The sequence below is a fragment of the Spinacia oleracea genome, chromosome 2 (genome assembly GCF_020520425.1).
Source record: "Spinacia oleracea cultivar Varoflay chromosome 2, BTI_SOV_V1, whole genome shotgun sequence".
In the NCBI taxonomy this organism is placed as follows: Eukaryota; Viridiplantae; Streptophyta; class Magnoliopsida; order Caryophyllales; family Amaranthaceae; genus Spinacia; species Spinacia oleracea.
The window spans coordinates 61,291,422-61,315,218 of record NC_079488.1 but is presented as its reverse complement, the minus strand read 5'-3'; the positions used below and the strand labels follow the sequence as shown (position 1 = coordinate 61,315,218).

Here is a 23,797-nt window from a genome sequence, read left to right as displayed (position 1 = left end):
GTACTGAAACTGAAGCCAGTTCAGTTCTTCAAGAGTCCCTAAGCACGGCAATTCACCATTCCGCATTATTCATTTTTTATTTTTCTATAGTGTATTTTACTGACTTTCTTAAGAATGTTTCAAAATAATACTTCATAATTCACTTGATTATTGGAGTTTCTTGGGTTATCCATCGATATGAAAAATGTGAAGTGCCCAAACAATAAAAATGGAAACAAAATTAAATTTTCTCCATTCCAACTCAATTCCAACACATAGAAACCAAACACATGTTCAACCAACTCTAATTATTAACCGAAAACTACTACATTAAACTCAAATAGAAACCCTAAATTGAAATAGTTCAAAATAAATTGAAGAAAACATCACAATAGGGAAATACAGGAACAGAGCGAGCTTACAAATTGAGATACTATTGTAAAAAATCTAACAAAATATATAATTGCAGAAATTGATATTAAACTAACAATTGAAGAAATGTAGCAATTAAGTGTAGTATACTAACTAATCGAAATTGAGATAAAGAAAATTAAAAAACAATGGAAAGAAGAGAGAAAATCGGGAATCGATATACCTAATTTGGGCAAGAACTCTCAAATTATGAAGAGAATCCAGTATTACCCTAGGTCAAACGCCGAATTGCGAGATAAGGGAGAGAGAAAGAGACGATGGTGGTAGGAGGAAGAAGAATGAAAGGGGCGGAGGATATTGAAGTTGTGAACTGATTCGGCAGACAAGGTGGAACAAAGAAGGTGAGTCATCGGGGCAATTCTGTCCGTGCACTATTCTTAAGAGAAATTAAATTTTTTTGAAGAAGGATTTCAGGGGTATTACAGGTATTAATTATAATGTTAGTTTTCATGTTCTTGCTTTTAAAAGGGTAGAGATGTAATTTGGAAAAAAATAGAGACTTATGAATTTTTAGCTCCTTCCATGGTACGGGCTTGTGAATTTTAAGCTCCTTCCATGGTACAAGCTTAAACTGCATAATTCAATACCATGGTCGAAGCTAAAAACTCATAAGTCTGTACCATAGTACAAGCTTAAAATTTATAACCCTGTACCATGGTACAAGCTAAAAATTCATAAGTTTCTAAAAAAAATCCGGACAAAAAATTACCCTCTTGTGAAGACTTAGCCATTTTGTCGTCGACGACGTGATGGTGGCGGTGGTGGCCGGAGGTAGTGGCTGGCGATGGTGGCCGGCGGTAGTGGTCGGCGGTGGTGGAAGAGAATTGGAAAGTAAGATTAAGTAAGGGTACTAATGTAAAATAAGGGAAAATAGTGGAGCGGTTTTGAGTAATATGGGGCGGCTTTTAGCGCTCCACTTTATAAATCAACAAATTCAAATAAGAGTAGATAATGGCTTTGACATAATAGATATTTGCCTCTATAACTATGCTTTAAAAAAAATTAAGCTATAACTCTATAAGTACTCCGTAGGCCATTAACATAAGTTGTTGGGTAATAGTAGAGTTTACTATATGCTAATTTTACAATATTAAACATTTTAAAAATGAGAAATGGCTCTTTGGAATAGTAAAAAGACTGACATGCCCTTAAAATCCTTCTTCCAAAAAATGAGAATTCTCTTAAGAATAGTGTTTTGACTGATTTACCCTTATTGATCTGCAATGACGTTTCTGCCCTCTCGCCCACTCTCCCTTGTTCCAATCTGAATCTCTCTCTCCTGCGCCTCCCTTCTCTGATCTGTGTTCTCTTCCCTCGAACTCTACGACAACTGCCATCACCAAACTTCACCACCTCCTCTGTTGCTTCACCCATTACGAAAGATAGGGTCGAGTCTGATACATTCACCCTCATTTTCCTTCTAGTCTTCGTTAGAGATGGAGTCGAGTTTAAGGTTGATTAAAGGTTTGAAATCGTTCTCTCTTAATACCACAAATTCATGTTGATTAAAGTTTTGCTTTCTTGTGAATTTGTTCTCTGATTCATTTCTGCTATTGTTAGTTTCATTTCAGTATTTATTGAGAATTCCATCCGTGGGTATGATGTTATATAGAGCCTTTCCTTTTGAATTTTTGATTTATTGTGGTTGTAGGTAATACATTACTATATTTATGTTTTTCTAAACTCAACATTTTAGATGAATTCGATGTCCATTTCTGGGTTTAATCTGATTTTTTTAATTGTATTTTTCGTCAAGCTGTGGCAGCCGATCGAGTTTACGAAAATATTCACTTATGTCATGAACTCTTCCAGTCCTTGTCCATGATCCGGAAGATTTTGAAAATATTTTCTCTGTTAATTCCTGTCCATTTACCAATATCCCTTGAAATAGATAGAACATGAATTAAAGAAAATAATTCTTTGGTTTTTGGTCGTAGTTTTACTACTTTAAATTTCACAATATACTAGTATTATAGTGTAGGGCGATGAATTGTGCAGTTGAGAATGCCGAAAATAAAGACAAATGGAGTGAAATACCTCCAATGATGGGAATTGATTGAACCAAAACTTCAGGAGCTAGAATCTAAGAGGAGATAAGGTTTGTTTGATTTCAATTAGTTTCTCGAATCTTCGACAAGTTAGATTTAGGACTTAGTTTGTAATCGTTTCACTCAAGAAATTAATCATTGGTGGCAAGAAAAATTAAATTTTCTTTTTAATTATTCCGGTTTGGATCTGCTAGAGTTAGACGAACACTCTACTTTGTAGAATTGATAAAATCCTGGTCTTCTACAAGATTTAATAGTTGAGATTTGCCTGACTAACTCGAACCTAGCTCTTATCCAGTTATGATGAAGAAGAGCCAAATAAATTTCACAGGAAATCAAGGAGAGAATACCTAGAAAATGATTAGGCTACTTGGTTAATTGCATAGAAAAAATATGCTTAAATTCCTGCTATTACCATAATTCTGAACTTCAACAATTTCTCAGCTAAAATATCTTATTTAACTGACTAACTGTATAAGATTCTTGTTCATCATCAAGCAATAGACAATTCTTGTGTATTGGATTAAGTCAACTGAAACCAACCTTTCAATTATCACCTTATCGCACAATCGATTCACATTGGATGAAGGGATGTGTAAAAGTGAACACTCTACTTAGAGTTGATAAAATCTTGGTTTTCTATAATATTTAATAATTAGATTTACCCCACTAACTCAAATTAGAATGCCTAGTCTAGATATATTGGGCTCCCCTTATATGGGGTGTGTCTTAAGAGAAAAATTTCCATGAAAAACATTAGCTTGTCCTATTTGATTCAGAATTGCTTTTCTCTAATTTGCCTGTTAATCTGAATGATTTCCCCCTACAGACTAACTGGCATAGGCCAAAGGAAATTCTTCACGAGTGAGGTGAAAGTTCAAGGGAGTTACTTTGATGCCAAACATTGGTTATGGTTCAGACTTCAAACAAGAAAACTCGCCACTTTTTTCCCAATGGCTTCAAGAATTTTGTTGTTCACAATGTGATATGTGTGTTTTATATAGATTTTTTACCCCCGTCCCTTAGTACTCTTTGATCTCAAATGAGCTCTTCGGAGCGATTTTTAGTACTAATGTGCTCCTTGTAGTGTGTTTGTAGTTTCAGGTTCATCATTGTAGGAATTAGCATATTTTTGTGCATTTCCTACTCATTTGAATCAATACAAGAGATTATGTACTTTCGAGAGCACAAACATTAAGTTTGAAGAGTTTTGAAGCAAAGCGAATAACGAAGGAAGTATAAAAATGACTATAGTCCACTATTTTAAGTATAACTCAAGTTCTACAACTCCAAATGATGTAATTCCAATCGGGTTGGATTCTAGACTTCAATAGCTTTCCAACAAGTGGTCACTCGCCTAATTCCGACAAATAACGTAGGAGATATGACGTTTTGAAGATAGAGGATCGTGCAGTTTCAACACGCGCCCGATCGGGCGGGCTTCGCCCGATCCGGATTAGGCGGTCATTCTGGGCGCTGTTCTGGGCATTTTGCAACCGCCCGATCGGGCCGACTATCGAGCACATCGCCCGATCGGGCGACGCCAACCTCCAACGTATTTCGCGAGTTTTTACTTCCGATTTTGGGCTCTATTTTGGGCAAACTATAAATACTAGCCCCTTATATTTTTAGTGACATCTATTATTTTAGTTTTGAATACTTAGTTTATTTCTAGTTTTATCTATTTCTCAAAACACTTAGTTTTAATTTTAATCAAAGATTCAAGCTTTATTATTCCATTGTCCTTTAATTCGGTATTATTTCTTGCTCTAATTTAATTCATTGCTTTAATCATGTTTTCCATTATGTTAATTGCGTTGTTATTTATTATCATGAGTGAGTAGTTCAATTTCTAGGGTTTAGGGGATCCATGAATGCATGATTGGGATTATATGTGGACTTGATTATTGATTGATTTATTATAATTTCTATAGCTTATTATTATTGCTCGTCAATTCTGTTCGGCCGGACTATTTTGATTTGAGTTTAATTAACTTTAGATTATGCGCCGAGAGGTATAAATCTGATGTTTTTGGTCTGTGGCTATTAGATAGGAATTATTTCTAGTACGTAGCGAGAGCCCGCTAGTTGTTCTATCCTAAGGAATTCATAAGATTCGAGAGATGCATGTTTTCCTAGTTATGATTGTTAATTGATTGTTATTGTCCGTTGTCCAACCCCGGTCTGCATTTATGGTGAACCGCTGCCCTAGATTCTTTTAATATTGTTATTTTTCCGATTTGATTACTTGTTTTAGTTTAATATACAAACCAATCCAACTCTTGTTACCAGTAGTCTAGATTAATAATTTAATAGTAGAAAGAACGCTTGTTTCCCTGTGGATACGATCCCTGCTTCCCTTGCTATATTTTTAGTTGGTGAACGTTAGGTTTATCTTTGATAGGAGTGCGATTTAGCCTGTCAAATTTTGGCGCCGTTGCCGGGGAAACGGTTTAATTTTCTGCTACTAATTTTATGATCTAGATTATTTTCTTGAGTCTCATAGAACTTCCTGTTCTTTGAGACCATGTATATATTTTATTTTATTCAGTTTATTTTTTATTTTTTTAAACTTTTTTCCCCTGAAAAAATGGATTATTATTCTTTCCCTCAATTCGTAAATGAGCCTTTTTTGGGTGTATTTCGATAGGCTAAATGATTTTATTGGTTACCACAATTTGAATCTTTGGGATTCTTGTGGTTTTGCTTATGGTGGTTTAAATGAGTATACAAGGAATGTGATAGAAAGTAGATTTAATGGTGATTTTCGAGCCTTGTCTTTGGATGATATGTGGGATTACTATATGTGGTTTGCAAAGGATTTGTATGAGCGGGAAATGACGATTCATGTTACATGTGCTAATCCAAATTATGAGCATAATCTACATGTTTCTACCCCCTCTCCCTTGAATGCTTGTTATAATGAGGAGCATTCTAATTTTTATGATAATCATGTCTATTCTAATGACTTATCTAACCCTTGCATGGATATCAATGTTTTTCCTCATGATTCCACTGTTGCTTCTCCCGTGTATTATTGTGAACCCTTGCCCAATCCTGTTCAACCCGAATCAGAAAGCAGAGATAGCTTCTTAGAGGAATTAAGAAGATTAAACTCTGAGATTGTGATTCAGTGTAATAGATCTCAAGAGGCTACTAATGAGATTATTAAATCTAGTAAGGCAAATCTTGAGAGATTTAGAAAAGTTCAAGAAATTATTGAAAATAATGATTCGAGTTGTGTTGGGGATGGGGGTCAACTGAGTGAACCCATAGGCAACCAAGAGTGGGAGGAACTTATAACAGAGGTTGAGGATGAGTTGGAGGATGATGATGTGACTGTTGGATCAATGAATGAAGGATTTGTTGAAACTGAAAAGCCATATGTTATAGAGCAAGTCCATGAGGAAGTTGAAGTTGATAAAACCCTTGTTGTTGTGTCAACCCCTACCCCTCATATTCCAAGTCCAAGAAGGGTTATTCTTAGCCCCGTTTACACCGTCTCACTCCCCTTCTCTTTCCCCATAAAACCTTTGCTTGAGGATCTTCCTCCTCTCCACGAAAATCAAAAGCCCAATGACCCAATAGAGTATGTTCCTCTTTGTGAATCTTTTGCAGATACTTATAGTACTTACAAAGAAGAGGTGGATGCTTTGCAGAGAGCTCTATATGGTGAAGAGCCTGCCCACCATGAATTCCAAAACACAGAGAGAGCTATTTCATTGATTATTGAGGTTGAAGAATCAATATTCCGCAAAAAAAACTTCCATAAGGAGAGTATGCCTACTTTCTCTTTTCCTTCCTTTTCTTATTCTTCTTTTATTATTGTTTTTTCTTTTTGTTCTTCTTCCTTTAGGCATCCTACTCCTTACTGGCATAGAGTTCATTCGGACTTTATGCAAATGTTGTTGTTGGTTATGTAGGGGAATACAGTTAAACATAATAACATGTGCGGAACAATCCCCAAAGCCAGGAAACATGTATAAAGTACAGATTAAGCAAACTTACATTCGAAGCGTGTTTTCCACAATAATCTGTCAACGAACACGAACAAAGAACTCCACTTGTCGTTCCTCTACTTGGTTCACCGACACGATCAGATCCGTCTTGATTATCATAGCTTAGACAATTGATCAAGATACTTTGCTTTTGGGAAGAACTCACTTTGGAGGCACAGAGAGAATTAGGGTTCTCTGTGTCTCTAGGGTTTGAGTAATATGAATTGTGTGTTGTTGGAAAATACAATATGCCTATTGTATTAATGATGTAACCGGCCAAGAACCAAAGGCCTTGACCGGCGACATCACGCAAGCACACACGGACCGCACGCCCGCGCCCATCGACACACTGCAGGCCGAAGCCCACAACGCGTGCGCCGAGCAGCTGGGCTGTGGGCCTGCTCGCTCGTTGCTGCGATGCGCTGTTGCGTGCTCGCGCACAATGGGCTGGCCTTGCTCGCCTTTGCTCGCGAGCTTGCTGGCTCGTTGGGCCTTGCACGCTTACGTGCTTGGCTCGACGGGCCAGAAACTCCGATGCCCTTCGTATTCGCGATTTAATATATTTCCGATATATTATTTATCGTTTCGTATACGACGAATCACCGTCGTACGATACGATTTATTCGTGTCGCCCAACTTACGAATATTCGCGATACGATATACGATTTCGACAAAGGTCGTATCGTATAATACGTTTCCAACTAATTCCCGAAAAGCTATTAAATGAATTTCCGATTCATTTAATCTGGTGATCTGTTACGTGTCATTGGTGTGACCTTGTAGGTTCAGTCAAGAGTAAGTTGTGAGTTCAATATCCATTAGAACTCACTGATCGGAAGCATTGCCCCAGCTAGCTGTTCCGATCACTTGATCTCACTGAATTAATTGTTCGCAATTAATCTGAACCTTGGTATTAGACTTAATGCACCTTGGGTGAAGGACATATTTCCTTCAATCTCCCACTTGTCATTCAGACAAGTGTGCATCCACATTCCTTTGTCACTTAGTGTTACTTACTGAACATAAGGTAGGATCCAAGCCATCCTTATTAGGTTCAGAGGTGTTTCTTGGATTACAGAGTTCAACTGTCAAACTTTTGCAGAAGGTTAAGCCTAACCATTCTGAGCACGGCAATGCATTTTACAGTATCTAACTCTCCGAGAGGCCTTGTTACACAACAACACCATATCCTATCAAAGATAGGAGGACAATCCATTCTTGCAATCTATGAACACTCACTTTGATTCATAGTACGCCCAATAACTGCTTTTATAGCCTCCTTTTACGGTGCGACGTTTAGCTAGTATCAAAGCGAACTAATTCTCAAACGAGCAGACATAATCGCTCATGTTCTGAGGAACGGTTTCTAATAACCATTAATGAGAACTACTTATGACATGACTTTAATCTCTTAAAGCGTTCTCATGGTCAATCCGATACAAGATCCAATAAGTATCTATGCAAAAGATTCTGACATCCAGTCACTCTAGTTCAAGAAATAGAACTAAGTAATCTACTTGCAATCTAATCTTCATTAGTCATTGGTTGTCCACCTTTCAATGACCTGGATTAGGGATCCTTTGTGACTTCAATATTCAAGTTCACTTATGGGTGTTTCTTTGTCGAAGAATCCATCTTGACATCCCATTTGAATGATTTGAATCACATGGACTTATCATTTTATTCTAAACCACAATTAAATGAATATGAAATAAATAAATTTCATAAATATGAAATGGTTAAACCAATTGTTTTAAACATAGATCTAACGGATGTTCTAAAACAATACTTAGAAAATCAAAGCCATTCTCCAACATGCTTGATTCCCATGGTTGCTACATGTGCGTTGTGTTTCACTTGTGGCAACGGTTTAGTCAATGGATCCGCGACGTTGTCGTCAGTTCCAACCTTGCAAATCTCGATTTCCTTTCTTTCAACGATCTCTCGAAGTATATGAAATCGCCGCAGTACGTGCTTGGACTTCTGGTGGCTCCTAGGCTCCTTTGCCTGGGCAATGGCTCCGCTATTGTCGCAATACAAAGCCACTGGTCCTTTAATGGAGGGGACAACACCAAGTTCTTCGATGAACTTCCGAATCTAAACAGCTTCCTTCGCTGCTTCTGAGGCAGCAATGTACTCGGCTTCAGTTGTAGAATCCGCAATAGTGCTTTGCTTAGCACTTTTCCAGCTTACTGCTCCGCCGTTGAGGCAAAACACAAACCCAGACTGTGATCTGAAATCATCTCTGTCGGTTTGAAAGCTTGCGTCCGTATAGCCCTTAACAATCAACTCATCTGTACCACCATAAACCAGAAAATGATCCTTAGTCCTTTTCAGGTGCTTTAGGATGTTCTTGGCAGCAGTCCAATGCGCCTCACCTGGTTCTGACTGGTACCTGCTCGTTGCACTGAGTGCGAACGAAATATCCGGCCTTGTACAAATCATAGCATACATGATGGATCCAATAGCCGAAGCGTATGGAATTCCACTCATCTTTCTACGCTCATCAGATGTTTTGGGACACTGATTCTTGCTTAGATATATGCCATGTGACATGGGTAGATGGCCTCTCTTGGCTTCCGTCATATTGAACCTAGCTAGCACTTTGTCAATGTAAGTGCTTTGGCTTAGTCCAATCATCCTCTTAGATCTATCCCTATAGATCTTGATGCCCAATATGTATTGTGCCTCTCCTAAGTCCTTCATTGATAAACACTTCCCGAGCCAAGTCTTTACAGACTCCAACATAAGAATGTCGTTTCCAATAAGCAGTATGTCGTCAACATACAAGACTAGGAATGCAATTTTACTCCCACTGACCTTCTTGTATACACAAGATTCGTCCTGATTGATGAAGCCAAACTTATTGACTTCTTCATCAAACCGTTTATTCCAACTCCTTGATGCCTGCTTTAGTCCGTAGATGGACTTCTTAAGCTTGCATACCTTTCCTTGGTTCTTTTGATCGACAAAACCCTCCGGCTGTGTCATGAACACAGTCTCTTCAAGAACACCGTTCAAGAAGGCAGTTTTGACATCCATTTGCCATATTTCATAGTCATGAAAAGCGGCAATCGCAAGGATTATCCGAATAGACTTAAGCATCGCGACTGGAGAAAAGGTTTCATCGTAGTCAAAGCCGTGAACTTGCCTGTAACCTTTTGCTACCAATCTAGCCTTGTATATGTATACAATTCCATCTTTGTCTTTCTTCAACTTGAAGACCCATTTGCATCCGATAGGTGTGTACCCATCCGGCAAATCAACCAAATCCCAGACTTGATTTTCAGACATGGAGTCTATTTCAGATTGCATGGCCTCTAACCATTTAATGGAGCTTGGGCTCGTCATAGCTTTCTTGTAAGTCAAAGGTTCATCACTATCCAATATGAGAACGTCTAAGTTTTCAGTCAAGAGGACGCCTGTCCATCTATCCGGCTGAAAAATAGTTCTATTTGACCTACGAGGGGCAACAACGTTTTGAGGAATTACTCCCACTGGCTCTTCTAAAGACCTTGGAGGTTCATCAACTTGAACTGCTTCTAAAGAGTTCTGAGTTCGTTGTTCGTCTCGAATCTCTTCGAGGTCTATTATTCTCCCACTTGTCAATTTGGAAATATGATTTCTTTCCAAAAAGACACCGTCACGAGCAACGAATACCTTGTTGTCTGACTTGTTGTAGAAATAATACCCCATAGTTTCTTTTGGATACCCAACGAAGAAACATTTGTCAGATTTAGGTTGTAGCTTGTCCGAAATTAATCGCTTGACATATGCTTCGCAACCCCAAATCTTCAGAAAAGACAACTTTGGAAGTTTCCCAGTCCATAATTCGTATGGAGTCTTTTCAACAGATTTTGACGGAGAACGATTCAGTGTGAGTGCTGCAGTTTGCAACACATGTCCCCAAAACTGTAAAGGAAGTTCGGCATGACCCATCATTGACCTGACCATATCGAGTAAGGTCCTATTTCTCCGTTCCGACACTCCATTCCATTGAGGTGTCCCCGGAGCAGTCAATTCAAAAAGAATACCGCATTCTTTTAGATGGTCATCAAACTCGTGGCTAAGATATTCACCTCCTCGATCCGATCTTAGAGCTTTGATTTTCTTGCCATGTTGATTCTCTACTTCATTTTGAAATTCTCTGAATTTCTCAAACGATTCAGACTTGTGCTTCATTAAGTAAATATATCCATATCTACTGAAGTCGTCCGTAAACGTTATGAAATAGCTGAACTCACCTCTAGCTTTCGTACTCATAGGCCCACATACGTCCGTATGTATTAGCCCTAGTAGTTCGCTTGCTCTTTCTCCCACCTTTGGGAAAGGTTTCTTTGTCATTTTGCCAAGTAAACAAGATTCGCATTGATCAATCTTCTCTAAGTCGAATGATTCTAGAATTCCTTTCCGTTTAAGTAATTCCATGCGCTTTATGTTTATATGGCCTAATCGACAATGCCACAGAAATGTGAGATCCGAATCACCAGTTTTAGCCTTTTTGGTATTTATGTTATAAATGTGTTTGCTCGTATCTAGCACATAAAGACCGTTTTCTTGTTGTGCTGAACCATAAAACATTCCATTCAATGAAAAAGAACAACTATTGTCTTTAAATTGAAAACTAAAACCTTTAGAATCCAAACTTGAAACGGAAATAATGTTTCTGGTGATACTAGGAACGTAGTAACAGTTTTCTAGTTCCAAAACAAACCCACTAGGCAAAGAAATAAAATAAGATCCTACGGCTAATGCAGCAATCCGTGCTCCATTTCCCACGCATAGATCCATCTCGCCTTTATCAAGCCTTCTACTTCTCCTTAGTCCCTGTGAATTGGAACATAAGTGTGAGCCACAACCAGTATCTAATACCCAAGAAGTAGAATTAGCAAGATTACAATGTATAACATACATACCTGAAGGAGAAGCAACGTTTCCGTCCTTCTTCTCTTCCTTTAGTTTGGGGCAATCTCGCTTGTAATGACCAATTTCATTACAATTGAAGCATTGCGATGTAGATGGAGAACGATCCTTCTTCATCTTCTTCTTGGATGGCGCCACTTTCCTTCCTGAAGTAGATGGAGATGCACCCTTGCTTTGGATCTTCCCCGGAACCTTTTCTTGATTTTCTTACTCTTTACTTTTAGCGATGCTTGCTTATCACTTACAAAGTCCAATTCGTACTGATGAAGCAAGTAAATTAGTTCACTAAGAGTATTCTCCCTTTTCTTGGAGAAATAGAGTAGTTTGAATTTCTTATAACCAGGGTGAAGAGAATTCAAAAGTATTCCCGCAGCTGCAGAATCTGGGAATGGATCACCAAGTAACTCAAGCCGGTTGAGAAGCCCAACCATTTTCTTTGTATGAGTTCTGATTGGCGTCCGTTCTGTCATTTCAAGATCAATGACCCTTTCCCTTGCTTTTTGTCTTTCGACGTCAAAGCAACAACCCAGTGGAGCGTTAAGCTTTAGATCCTCAAATGAATTTACCAATTCCAAAACATTTTGGTCGACATGTTGACCACATGTTGGAATCTACCACGACATATATCCCTAAGATGCCTTAGGAGTGCCCATGGCTCGTATGCAACGAACCTTGCACTCCAATCATTGGGGATAGAGCCAAGAATAAGATCCATCACTAGCGACACGTGGCTTGCCCACGTACAATGCTTTTCTGAAGTCATATCCTTTGAGTAATAGTTGGGGATGGGATGGTCAACTACATATTCAATGTTGTTCCACCTGAGGACTTGCCGAAGCTTCCTCTCCCAATCAAGAAAGTCTGATACGCTCAATTTTACATCCAAAATTTCAGTTACTTTGAGTTTTGTTTTGATCGCGGCCATATTGATTACTACAATCGAAAAGAATTTGCAATAAATAACCATTCATACAATTCAATAACTTTGAAATAAAAGAAAAACATGCAATCATTAAAGCTATTAAAATATTTCATTCATGCAAAAAGCAAAAACATGGTCCAAAATGAATGAAACGATTCCAAGACCCCAAAAGTCCTAAATCCTTAAGCAGCTTTAGCATGTCTTAAGCAGTTTAAGATTTTAGGTAAGCAAAACCTATTGCTAGTAATCTCCAAATTACTCTTGGTTAATAAATTAATGCCATAATTTATCCCATTGCCACAACTTAATGCCATTGTTGTTTGAGTTGTAACCACAATCAACGTGCTCCTTTAGGACGCCTTACCACCTAAGTCAACTAAAATAGCACCTCGCTTTAGCATAAACCTACTATCTTAGATCCCTAGATTTTTGTAAGTGTTGATTTGGAAGGCAACTTTTAAACTCAATATTACTTGGACCTAGTTGTTTCTATGCTGGTTCGATTATTAAGTGAACTTAAAACTAATCGATTCATAGGAAACAACCTGTTCATGCAAAGTATACATACATTCATACATTCACGCATAATATATATATATATATATATATATATATATATATATATATATATATATATATATATATATATATATATATATATATAGAAGTGCATAAATAAATGGTGATCTAGTATGGCCCAAAACATCTTGTCTTGAAGCATCCAATCTTCATCACCTCCTTGTTAGCTTGGCATTGTCTTGAATCTTCGTTCAAATGCTAACTTAAAGTTCTAAACTTAGAAATACTTGAAAATAATAAAATTACATCAAAATTTCCATGCTACGCAGACCATATTTAAAACTTTACATTCAAAGATAGAACGGTACGCAGACCGTATTTAACTATCCTAAACTGGCCATACTAGTCACTTGGAGTACCTGCATTACATAAAATATATATTCTATGCATTCACCCATTCGTAGGCTAAAAACGAATGGCCCATATTAATATGCAAGTATTTACGTGAATTAATTAAAATTCACGTTCACATAAACGCGTCCTAAAAGATTAATCAATTTCCAAATTATTAATCCTTAGACTTTATTCTAATTAAAATTGAATTTAATTAAAATAATGCGACCTACGAAAATAATTAAAATAATTATTTCATTTTAATTTCATTAGTGGCTCCCACTCAAACCAATAATTATTCCGGATAATTAATTATGAAATATTAAATTAAAACTCGCGGCCCGGCCCAAGCAAATAAAATATTAAATTAAATATCCCGTTAGCCCAAATTAATGCAAATATACGAAGCCCAACGAATTAAACGATTTTTAACAAAAAAGTCCAATTACTTAGTCGGGCTAGGCTTGCGCCCAGCCCCGTGCCTTGCGTGAGGCCCAAGAGCGCACGAGCAAGGCTCGCACACCCCAGGCCCCATCGCGCGCGCACCGCGTCCCCGCAGCGCAGCTGCCCCTGCGTGCGTGTTGTGCATCGTGTGTGTGCTGGACGTCGCAAGGCTTGCGCCTCGCTTCGTCGCAGCCCCGCGAGATCACCCGCCTGCCCCTTCCTTTCCCAGCACGCACGAGGCACGCAGCGTAGCTGCTGCTGCCCGTGTCGCATGCGGCTCGGTCCAAGCACAATGGCCTCGTATGGCTCGACGAGCCATACGTCCACCATGCTCATGTTCGTGCCTTTGGTTCGTAATATGGACCATCTTAATTAAAATTAAATTTAATTCACGAACTTGCATTAATTTTATTTTTCAAAAAAGTTACGATTTTTATTTTCGAAAAACAACGATTTTTAACGATTTAATAAACTTTAACGACAATCCAATTTCGTAAAATTAATAAATCAAGGGCTAACAATATTCAAACTTTTAAGAACGATCGAATCAACATTAAAGTTTGAACTTTTAATTAATAAAATCCGAAGCTTTAATTCGTTCATAAACAATTAAATTTCAGATTTTTAATAATTTGGTTTAAGTGCGATTAAAATTAACGAAACCATTCCAAATTTTAATCCAATAATTTTTAAAATTAGCCACTGACCCATGAAATTATATCCCCTTTCCCAATTAACCGAATTATTAAACCAAAATTAATTAAAATTCAATCAGGGTTTCAAATTTTACGAATTGGGTAAAGGCAAAATTAGGGTTTATACTTATCGGAAAAATCTGAAATTTTACCATAGATCAAGCATGTACCCAGCAACATTGTGTCAAAATTTCAAGCAATTCCGAGTAGTTTAGGTCGACCTTTTAATTGAATTACTGTCCGACACTTTTAATTTTTAATGAAAAATTAACAAAAACGCCCAAAAAACGATACTTCGAGGCCTGTTTTCGCAATTCTATTCTCATGAGTTGATCTTAGAAAATCGTTTTCCATCAGATTAGGGTTTTAAAAATCGAAAAAGCGAAGATTTTTTATTTCGGACCTGATTATTACGCAATTCATCCAATAATACGTAAAAATTCCGAAAAATCAACAAAAATTCCAAATTTTTCGACAGATGCAAAAAAAAAAAAATCATGCTAATTCATGCTTTGAATACATAAGGCTCATGATACCACTGTAGGGGAATACAGTTAAACATAATAACATGTGCGGAACAATCCCCAAAGCCAGGAAACATGTATAAAGCACAGATTAAGCAAACTTACATTCGAAGCGTGTTTTCCACAATAATCTGTCAACGAACACGAACAAAGAACTCCACTTGTCGTTCCTCTACTTGGTTCACCGACACGATCAGATCCGTCTTGATTATCATAGCTTAGACAATTGATCAAGATACTTTGCTTTTGGGAAGAACTCACTTTGGAGGCATAGAGAGAATTAGGGTTCTCTTTGTCTCTAGGGTTTGAGTAATATGAATTGTGTGTTGTTGGAAAATACAATATGCCTATTGTATTAATGATGTAACCGGCCAAGAACCAAAGGCCTTGACCGGCGACATCACGCAAGCACACACGGACCGCACGCCCGCGCCCATCGACACACTGCAGGCTGAAGCCCACAACGCGTGCGCCGAGCAGCTGGGCTGTGGGCCTGCTCGCTCGTTGCTGCGATGTGCTGTTGCGTGCTCGCGCCCATTGGGCTGGCCTTGCTCGCCTTTGCTCGCGAGCTTGCTGGCTCGTTGGGCCTTGCACGCTTACGTGCTTGGCTCGACGGGCCGGCAACTCCGATGCCCTTCGTATTCGCGATTTAATATATTTCCGATATATTATTTATCATTTCGTATACGACGAATCACCGTCATACGATACGATTTATTCGGTCGCCCAGTTTACGAATATTCGCGATACGATATACGATTTCGACAAAGGTCGTATCGTATAATACGTTTCCAACTAATTCCCGAAAAGCTATTAAATGAATTTCCGATTCATTTAATCTGGTGATCTGTTACGTGTCATTGGTGTGACCTTGTAGGTTCAGTCAAGAGTAAGTTGTGAGTTCAATAACCATTAGAACTCACTGATCGGAAGCATTGCTCCAGCTAGCTGTTCCGATCACTTGATCTCACTGAATTAATTGTTCGTAATTAATCTGAACCTTGGCATTAGACTTAATGCACCTTGGGTGAAGGACATATTTCCTTCAGATTATCGTGCATGTCTTGTTGCACGAAAGTTGTGCGAGTGCGCATGGCAAGTTTCTACGCTCGTTCGTTGGTTATCTACTAACCAATCTCTTTGCGGGAGGCACATAAGAGTTGGAGCCGGAGGGGCTTAATGAAGATTGAGACCCTCGATCTCCACTCCTTGAAGCACTGAGGACATTGCTGAGTTTGGCTTGGCGGAGGTATGTGTTATTGCTTTCTAGAGTAGTTTATCGCTTTTGAAAAAAAAAATTACAAAAATACGTTCCGATAAATACAAAATCATGCTTCCCTGTGCCCCTTGATTGGAAATTGTTTTGATTCTTGGTATTTGATGATGGGCAATGTAGATGTGTTAGCCATGATTTGATATTCGACTACTTTGATGCCTTAATACGAGTCAACTCTGACTAACTATTTGTGGACTTGGTGCTTGACTAGTTGACTTGGTTAGGATGTGTAATAGCTTCCTGGTGTGTCATTGATTTTGAGTATTGATTTACAACTATTAGTAGTGTTTTATTACTCATATACATGCACATTGTGGAGGACGAAGGCATTTTTCTGTTTAGGTAGCCTTCAGATGAATCTAGATACATTTGTTCCCTCCTTTTCTACCCATATTGTTGCTTGTGCCCCTTTATTCGGTGACTAGCCACATTACAAGCCTGTAAAACCCCATTGGTTACTAGTCCCAAGCCTAGCTTGGGGGAGCTAATAGTAGTGAGGTGAGGGAGTTGTAATGTGCTACATTTTGAGCACAAAGTGGGTATTGAAAAAGGAGTTCGTCTTATCATGTTTGTTGTTGAAAATGAGTTGAAAATGAAAAGAGATGAAAGAACAAAATAAATGTGAAGGTTTCTAAAAAGAAAGAAAAAAAGAGAGATTGAAAAGGAAAAGAAAGAGAAAAATTTATTACTCTCATAAAAAATTTCAAAGTATTGTTTCAATCAAGTTTTGCAAATTCATATCCTTATGAGTGATTGGTTACAATTGTGGAAAAAAGGCAAGAAAGTATGGTGTTGGCTTTTTGTTGTTTTGTCATGTGTTGAGTGGGAGAGTTATGGTCATTACATCGGTTGATCATGGTTGTTTTTAGGATTTATGCTCCCCAAAGCCAAGGCTTTAAAGCTCACATTATACCCAAACTTACCGCACCCTTACTTAAGCCTAACATTACAAGCTTTGAAGACCTTCCGACCTTTGTGCATAAAGTCGTACTTATGTGAAAATAGTTGTTTATCAATGCAAGTTATGACATGACACATTTCGAGTCGACTACTAGGTTGAGTGTATGTTTTTCTAGACACACGAGTGTTGTGAGTTTGGGAGGGCATTGTTCACTTATATGTTGGGAGGAGAGCGAACGGGTACATCTTTTATCCGCCACATAAATGAATGACGAGTGTGTGAGCACTAGTCTTGAATTCCATTGTGCACTTGTGGTTTGCTTTGCATGACGATTGTTAGGGAGGATTTGTGGTTGGGTGGATTTGATTGGTTGACATTGATGCATGCTCGTTGGATTTTGCCTTGAATTATGTTTTTCATTTTGAAATATGTTGGGGGTGAAGTTGGTCTTGTATTCATCGATGATTTTCTTGCTTAGGGACAAGCAAGGATCTAGCTTGGGGGAGTTTGATATGTGTGTTTTATATAGAGTTTTTACCCCCGTCCCTTAGTACTTTTTGATCTCAAATGAGCTATTCGGAGCGATTTTTAGTACTAATGTGCTCCTTGTAGTGTGTTTGTAGTTTCAGGTTCATCATTGTAGGAATTAGCATATTTTTGTGTATTTCCTACTCATTTGAATCAATACAAGAGATTATGTACTTTCGAGAGCACAAACATTAAGTTTGAAGAGTTTTGAAGCAAAGCGAATAACGAAGGAAGTACAAAAATGACTATAGTCCACTATTTTAAGAATAACTCAAGTTCTACAACTCCAAATGATGTAATTCCAATCGGGTTGGATTCTAGACTTCAATAGCTTTCCAACAAGTGGTCACTCGCCTAATTTCGACAAATAACGTACGAGATATGACGTTTTGAAGGTAAAGGATCGTGCAGTTTCAACACGCGCCCGATCGGGCGGGCTTCGCCCGATCCGGATTGGGCGGTCATTCTGGGCGCTGTTCTGGGCATTTTGCAACCGCCCGATCGGGCGGAATTTTGCCCGATCGGGCCGAATATCGAGCACATCGCCCGATCGGGCGACGCCAACCTCCAGCGTATTTCGCGAGTTTTTACTTCCGATTTTGGGCTCTATTTTGGGCAAACTATAAATACTAGCCCCTTATATTTTTAGTGACATCTATTATTTTAGTTTTGAATACTTAGTTTATTTCTAGTTTTCTCTATTTCTCAAAACACTTAGTTTTAATTTTAATCAAAGATTCAAGATTTATTATTCCATTGTCCTTTAATTCTGTATTATTTCTTGCTCTAATTTAATTCATTGCTTTAATCATGTTTTCCATTATGTTAATTGCGTTGTTATTTATTATCATGAGTGAGTAGTTCAATTTCTAGGGTTTAGGGGATCCATGAATGCATGATTGGGATTATATGTGGACTTGATTATTGATTGATTGATTATAATTTCTATAGCTTATTATTATTGCTCGTCAATTTTGTTCGGCCGGACTATTTTGATTTGAGTTTAATTAACTTTAGATTATGCGCCGAGAGGTATAAATCTGATGTTTTTGGTCTGTGGCTATTAGATAGGAATTATTTCTAGTACGTAGCGACAGCCCGCTAGTTGTTCTATCCTAAGGAATTCATAAGATTCGAGAGATGCATGTTTTCCTAGTTATGATTGTTAATTGATTGTTATTGTCCGTTGTCCAATCCCGGTCTGCATTTATGGTGAACCGCTGCCCTAGATTATTTTAATATTGTTATTTTCCGATTTGATTACTTGTTTTAGTTTATTATACAAATCAATCCAACTCTTGTTCCCAGTAGTCTAGATTAATAATTTAATAGTAGAAAGAACGCCTGTTTCCCTGTGGATATGATCCCTGTTTCCCTTGCTATATTTTTAGTTGGTGAACGTTAGGTTTATCTTTGATAGGAGTGCGATTTAGCCTGTCACAATGCCAGTGATCTTGAGATTCTGATGATGCACAACATGTAACGGGTTTTCCCCTTCAACTTCCTTGGGGTTTCTTAGTACTAAATGTATTAGAGTGGAATAGTAAAATTTTGTCCGAATATGAACTTTGATTGTTACAATGATGGAATCGGTTCTGCATGTTTGGAATCCTTGTATGTGCATGTCTGGAATAACTGATAGTTAGACATCTAACAGCGAGTGAAATGTTGATAATGCATACTTTTGACATATGACTTAAATAAATCCTTGTATGTTCCTCCAATTATCCTCCGAAGAGCTCCATACTAAACATAAAAAATAAAAAATAAAAAAATACCCAAAGACCTTAGAATCGAAACTATGCAACTATGTAAGGGAAACAGTTAATAAAATTATAAACCAAGATTAGTACCTATTCCTTGATCATCTGGCGGCCTGAGGCCTGGAATCATCTACATTTTGTCGGCCTTAGCTGGTGGTTTGACTGCCACACTCTTTGTCCGAAATATCCTTGAGTTTTCCTCGCCTACTGCTCTCTTTGGTTTGATTGGTGCTTCAGTATCAGGGCTTATTCGAGACTGGAGATCATATGTAGATAAGGTTCTTCTTCGACCTCCACACATTATTCTTCTGCTTGATTCTTTGCTTCTATATTAAAATTTTTGAATGCCTGCATTTGTGTGCAGTTTTAGCTGTGATGGCGCTGCTCCTGGTCTTTTCCATCAATTTTGCTCTAGGGATGCGTCAATAACTTTTCAAATATTGCAAGATTTACTACTGGAATACTTCTTGGTTATATCCTATTTTTCTCTCCACAACTTAGGAATCCCACATTACATAGGTTTATTTGACTATGGTATGAAGAAGTCTCTGGAATTGAAGGATAAGTTGGACAGACCAGTCTTAAGGACTGTCTATCTTTTCCTATTTATCATCATGTGAGCTCTTTTCTCATTGGTAACTTGGTAAATAAATCAAACACGTAAATCTTTAATCTAACATGAGGTTCGGATTCTTAATGCATGGTAGTTGGCCTCATTATCGCAGTCCTTAGCAGTATAGATGGCAATAAGTAATGCAGTTGGTACCACTATATTGATTGTGTCCCTTGGAGAAAGTGGATATGCGATATGAAGACTCCAGCTTGTAAGGTAATATTCATTTAACAGAAAGAAGTTAAACGTCGAGTACTTTGTAACAAATTTGGTATACTAATATTCTCGTTTAAAGTACTAGGTATGCGCAAAACTTGATTGAAACTGTGATATATGCTACTTCATTTCTTCCTTTTCCTCCGTATATGATTTGTACACAACTATTTCTTCTCACTGCTAATGTTGTTTTATGATGATAGGAATTTCAGACCACTGAACTCAAGGGGCAGACTGCTTTAAGGTGCTTGCGAAATGACAACTTCAAGATCTTGCCTTTCACTGACGTCTCAGCTACAAGATTGAAGGAATTATGCAGTATGATTTGCTCTTAAGTATATCCTTTAAGGGAAACGCTCGTGCCATCGTGCATAATCGATGTATTCTGCAGTTTTGGTTGTATATCAAGTGTGATGATAGGGAAACTATAGTTTTTGTTAGAAGTTAGAGTACATAACTATATGTATGCCAGTATGCCCATATCGTGTAGATCAATTCAATACTTGTTCTTTGCACAAAAGCAACAACAGTTTTGATACTTGATTCTCGAATAATAGAGTCAGATTCTTGAGGAAAAGAATAGGTGTTTTCTTGTACACTATCTCAATTGGTAATGTTATGGAATAGATTACAACTTAAGACAATTTCTAAATCCTATCAGAAGCTTTAGAACATTAATACTCTGCCTAAAACTTTTTTTTTAAAAAAGGTAAGAAGCAAAGAAAAGGCATTAGGAGACCCTCTCACGATGTGAGGGGGTCGAAAAAGCACGAGGCTAATGCGTGGCCTTGTCCCTCGTGGGTGTGACGTTTCTTTTTGTCTAATCAAGTGTAATTGGATTTCCTGTGAGTTTACACCCAATTGACTAGTAATATAGGAGTCGCCATTCAGTTTTTAACGACAATGAGAAAAACTGACAAAACCCGGTTATCGTGACATAAAGGGAGTGCAATTATGTTTGACCACGACGGCCGTAGGTTCCCTTGTGATCCCTGGTGTGGGGATCTCTCAACATACACCCGCAAGGTAGAGATTGAGGGTTCGGGGGACTGTAACTACCGAGAGGAGTACTCGCTCTTCGATAACTCCAGAGGCAGGATATCCTTACTAGCTCAGCATAAATAATTGAAGGGACATGCGTTAACTATTAAACTAATCTGAGTTGATTTTAACAATATGCAACATATAGTACTAGATCGAGCACGATTATCTGATTTAGATTGTTTTAAGGGACCTAGCATGATAATCCAATTTCCCAACATATTATCTTTATTAGTCGTGATAGAACAATCAGATTTAATTAGTTTAACAGTTTATAAAAGGGCGAGGAAAGCAATTAAACCATGGAAAAGGGACACATTACGACGCACCCTTGAGAGGTGCGTCACGGTTCTCAGAAAACTAACCACTTTGACTTTGCTATTTCTCCTTTTATTTAACGAATCTCAAATTATAGGACAGGATACGTTCTGTTCGATGTTTGGATCGATTGCGATAGAACGCGTGATCAATTTCGCAGCGTGAGGCTTAGGCTTAGGGGTTTAGAGTCAATACTCAGAATAATAATTGTGTGTTGTTGTTTTTTTCACGTCGAACTTAGGGCCCTATTTATAGAAAAGAGTTCGTGGAAAGATAGAATTGTAGAACTCTAATCCACGAGGAATTAGGAAAGAACACGTCCCAGGTATTTTCAGCGCCCAGAGCCAGGCGTTGAAAATAGGATTTGGGCCGTTTCTTTGTCAGATTAGGATTCTTAGAATCCGGAGTGTATGAGACTTTAATCGATTCTTTTAGTGCGTATTAATTTTATGATGGAATGCATCTGGGCCCGTTACGAACTCTAGGCTCGTTAGGATTTTAATTAATACGTAACTCTTATTTTCGAATTGTATTAGGAATAGGATTCTCTCGCAATTTCTATCTCATTTAGGATTTATGTTGGAGTGCAACACCTAATTCTGACAGGTTTTTATTTTTATGACTTGCCACTTTTAACAACTACCCATTACGGCAGTTACTATTTTTAGCAGGTTTCCGTAAATAGCAGGTTTCTATAAATAGTAGGTTTCGGGTGAAATGAAAAGGGGAATTGAGATTCGTTACTTTATAGGAGATGCGTTGTCAAGTGGAGATTCATGTTCTCATCATCGAACCTTCCCTTTCGGGAATGGGGACAAAAGTAGGTGTCTACAGTTAGCCCCCACTTTGACTGAGTCTTGGAGTAAGACGATGGTCAAAGTATTAGACGGAGTGCGCCACACAAGTCATGGTGACCTGCTTTTGCGAGGGTCTCACGAGCCCCCGAGTGATAACATTTGACTTAAGGGTCATCACTTGAAGTGTCGACATATCCCTCACGTGTCATTGGGATTTGTCAACGGATAGTATATAAACTCACTCACTTTGTCATTGGAAGTATCTAAAGAGACGTAGAAAATCCCTCACTTTGTCATTGGGAGTAGCTACAGATGTTTTCCAAATTAAAGATATAAAGTGTAATTGGGCCTGGCCGAGCCCAACCACGAGGTAAAAAATGTTTTTAAAGATTCTCATTTTCAGGGCTAGCTAAACGAGAAAACCCCCTTGTTTTTATGGGACGTAAAACGAAGGAAAATCCAGCACATCGTTCTTTTTTGGAAAAAACGGAAAACCAATCCTTGAATTTTTGGAAAAAGGGAAAATCGAAAAAAGTTATCGCTGCAGCGACTAAGGACCTGCGCGGTTAGTGACGCAGACCCCGCCGGCTAAAGATGGCGAGACTATCCGCTGAAGGTGGGCGAGCTTGTCCGCTGAGGGTGGACGCCCCGTCCGATAGAAGTGGACGAATCTGTTTTGATGTTTTGAAAATAAGGACCTACGCGGTTTGTGACGTAGACCCCACCGACTGAAGATGGGGAACCTGTCCGCTAAGGGTGGACACCCCGTCCGATAGAAGTGGACGAATCTATTTTGAAATTTGTTTGTGCTTTTTGAAAATAAGGACCTACGTGGTTTGTGACGTAGACCCCGCCGGCTGAAGATGGCGAGCCTATTTTAAATTTGAAGACTTTATTTTTTGAAAACTGAGGTCCTGCGCGGCTAGTGACGCAGACCCCGCCCGTTGAAGGTGGGCGAGCCTATTTTGAATTTCTTACTTTCTTTTCATTTTGCCTATGTAGAAGGGCTTTTGTGATTACAACCTGTTGGTGGGTCGCAATATTTCCTAATTAGGTGTGTCCTATGAGTGGGCCCACACTGTGTATATTTTTGTTAACGATATTTTTTTAAAAATACCGTTTCTTTTTTAGATTATCCAAACACGGGACTGTGTATAGCGTAGTCCGGGAACATGATTTTAACCTTGCACACTCTTTGTTGGAGTATATATTTTTTCGCGAGCCCCCAAGCGATTGGGCTCGTCGATCATTTTTTTGCCAAGAGAAGTACGTAGCTTATAACGTCTTTTAATCATGTCTGGGGTCATGCTCGTATGTGCGAGTGACCTTTATAGTGGTATGCTATTTTGACGAAGTCGTGGAGTGCGACTTCAGTTTCCGGGCGACAAAGTTTATTTTCAAATAATATTCGGTTTAGCTTGGCCCGGATTAATCTTTTTGACAAACAAACATTTTTCATTTTTGAGA

The 23,797-nt window shown here is 38.4% G+C and overlaps 1 pseudogene; it reads left to right on the top strand.

Moving 5' to 3' along the window:
- Window positions 1–1,847: 1,847 nt before the first annotated feature.
- Window positions 1,848–20,509, top strand: LOC110787137 (RHOMBOID-like protein 8; annotated as a pseudogene).
- Window positions 20,510–23,797: the final 3,288 nt, after the last annotated feature.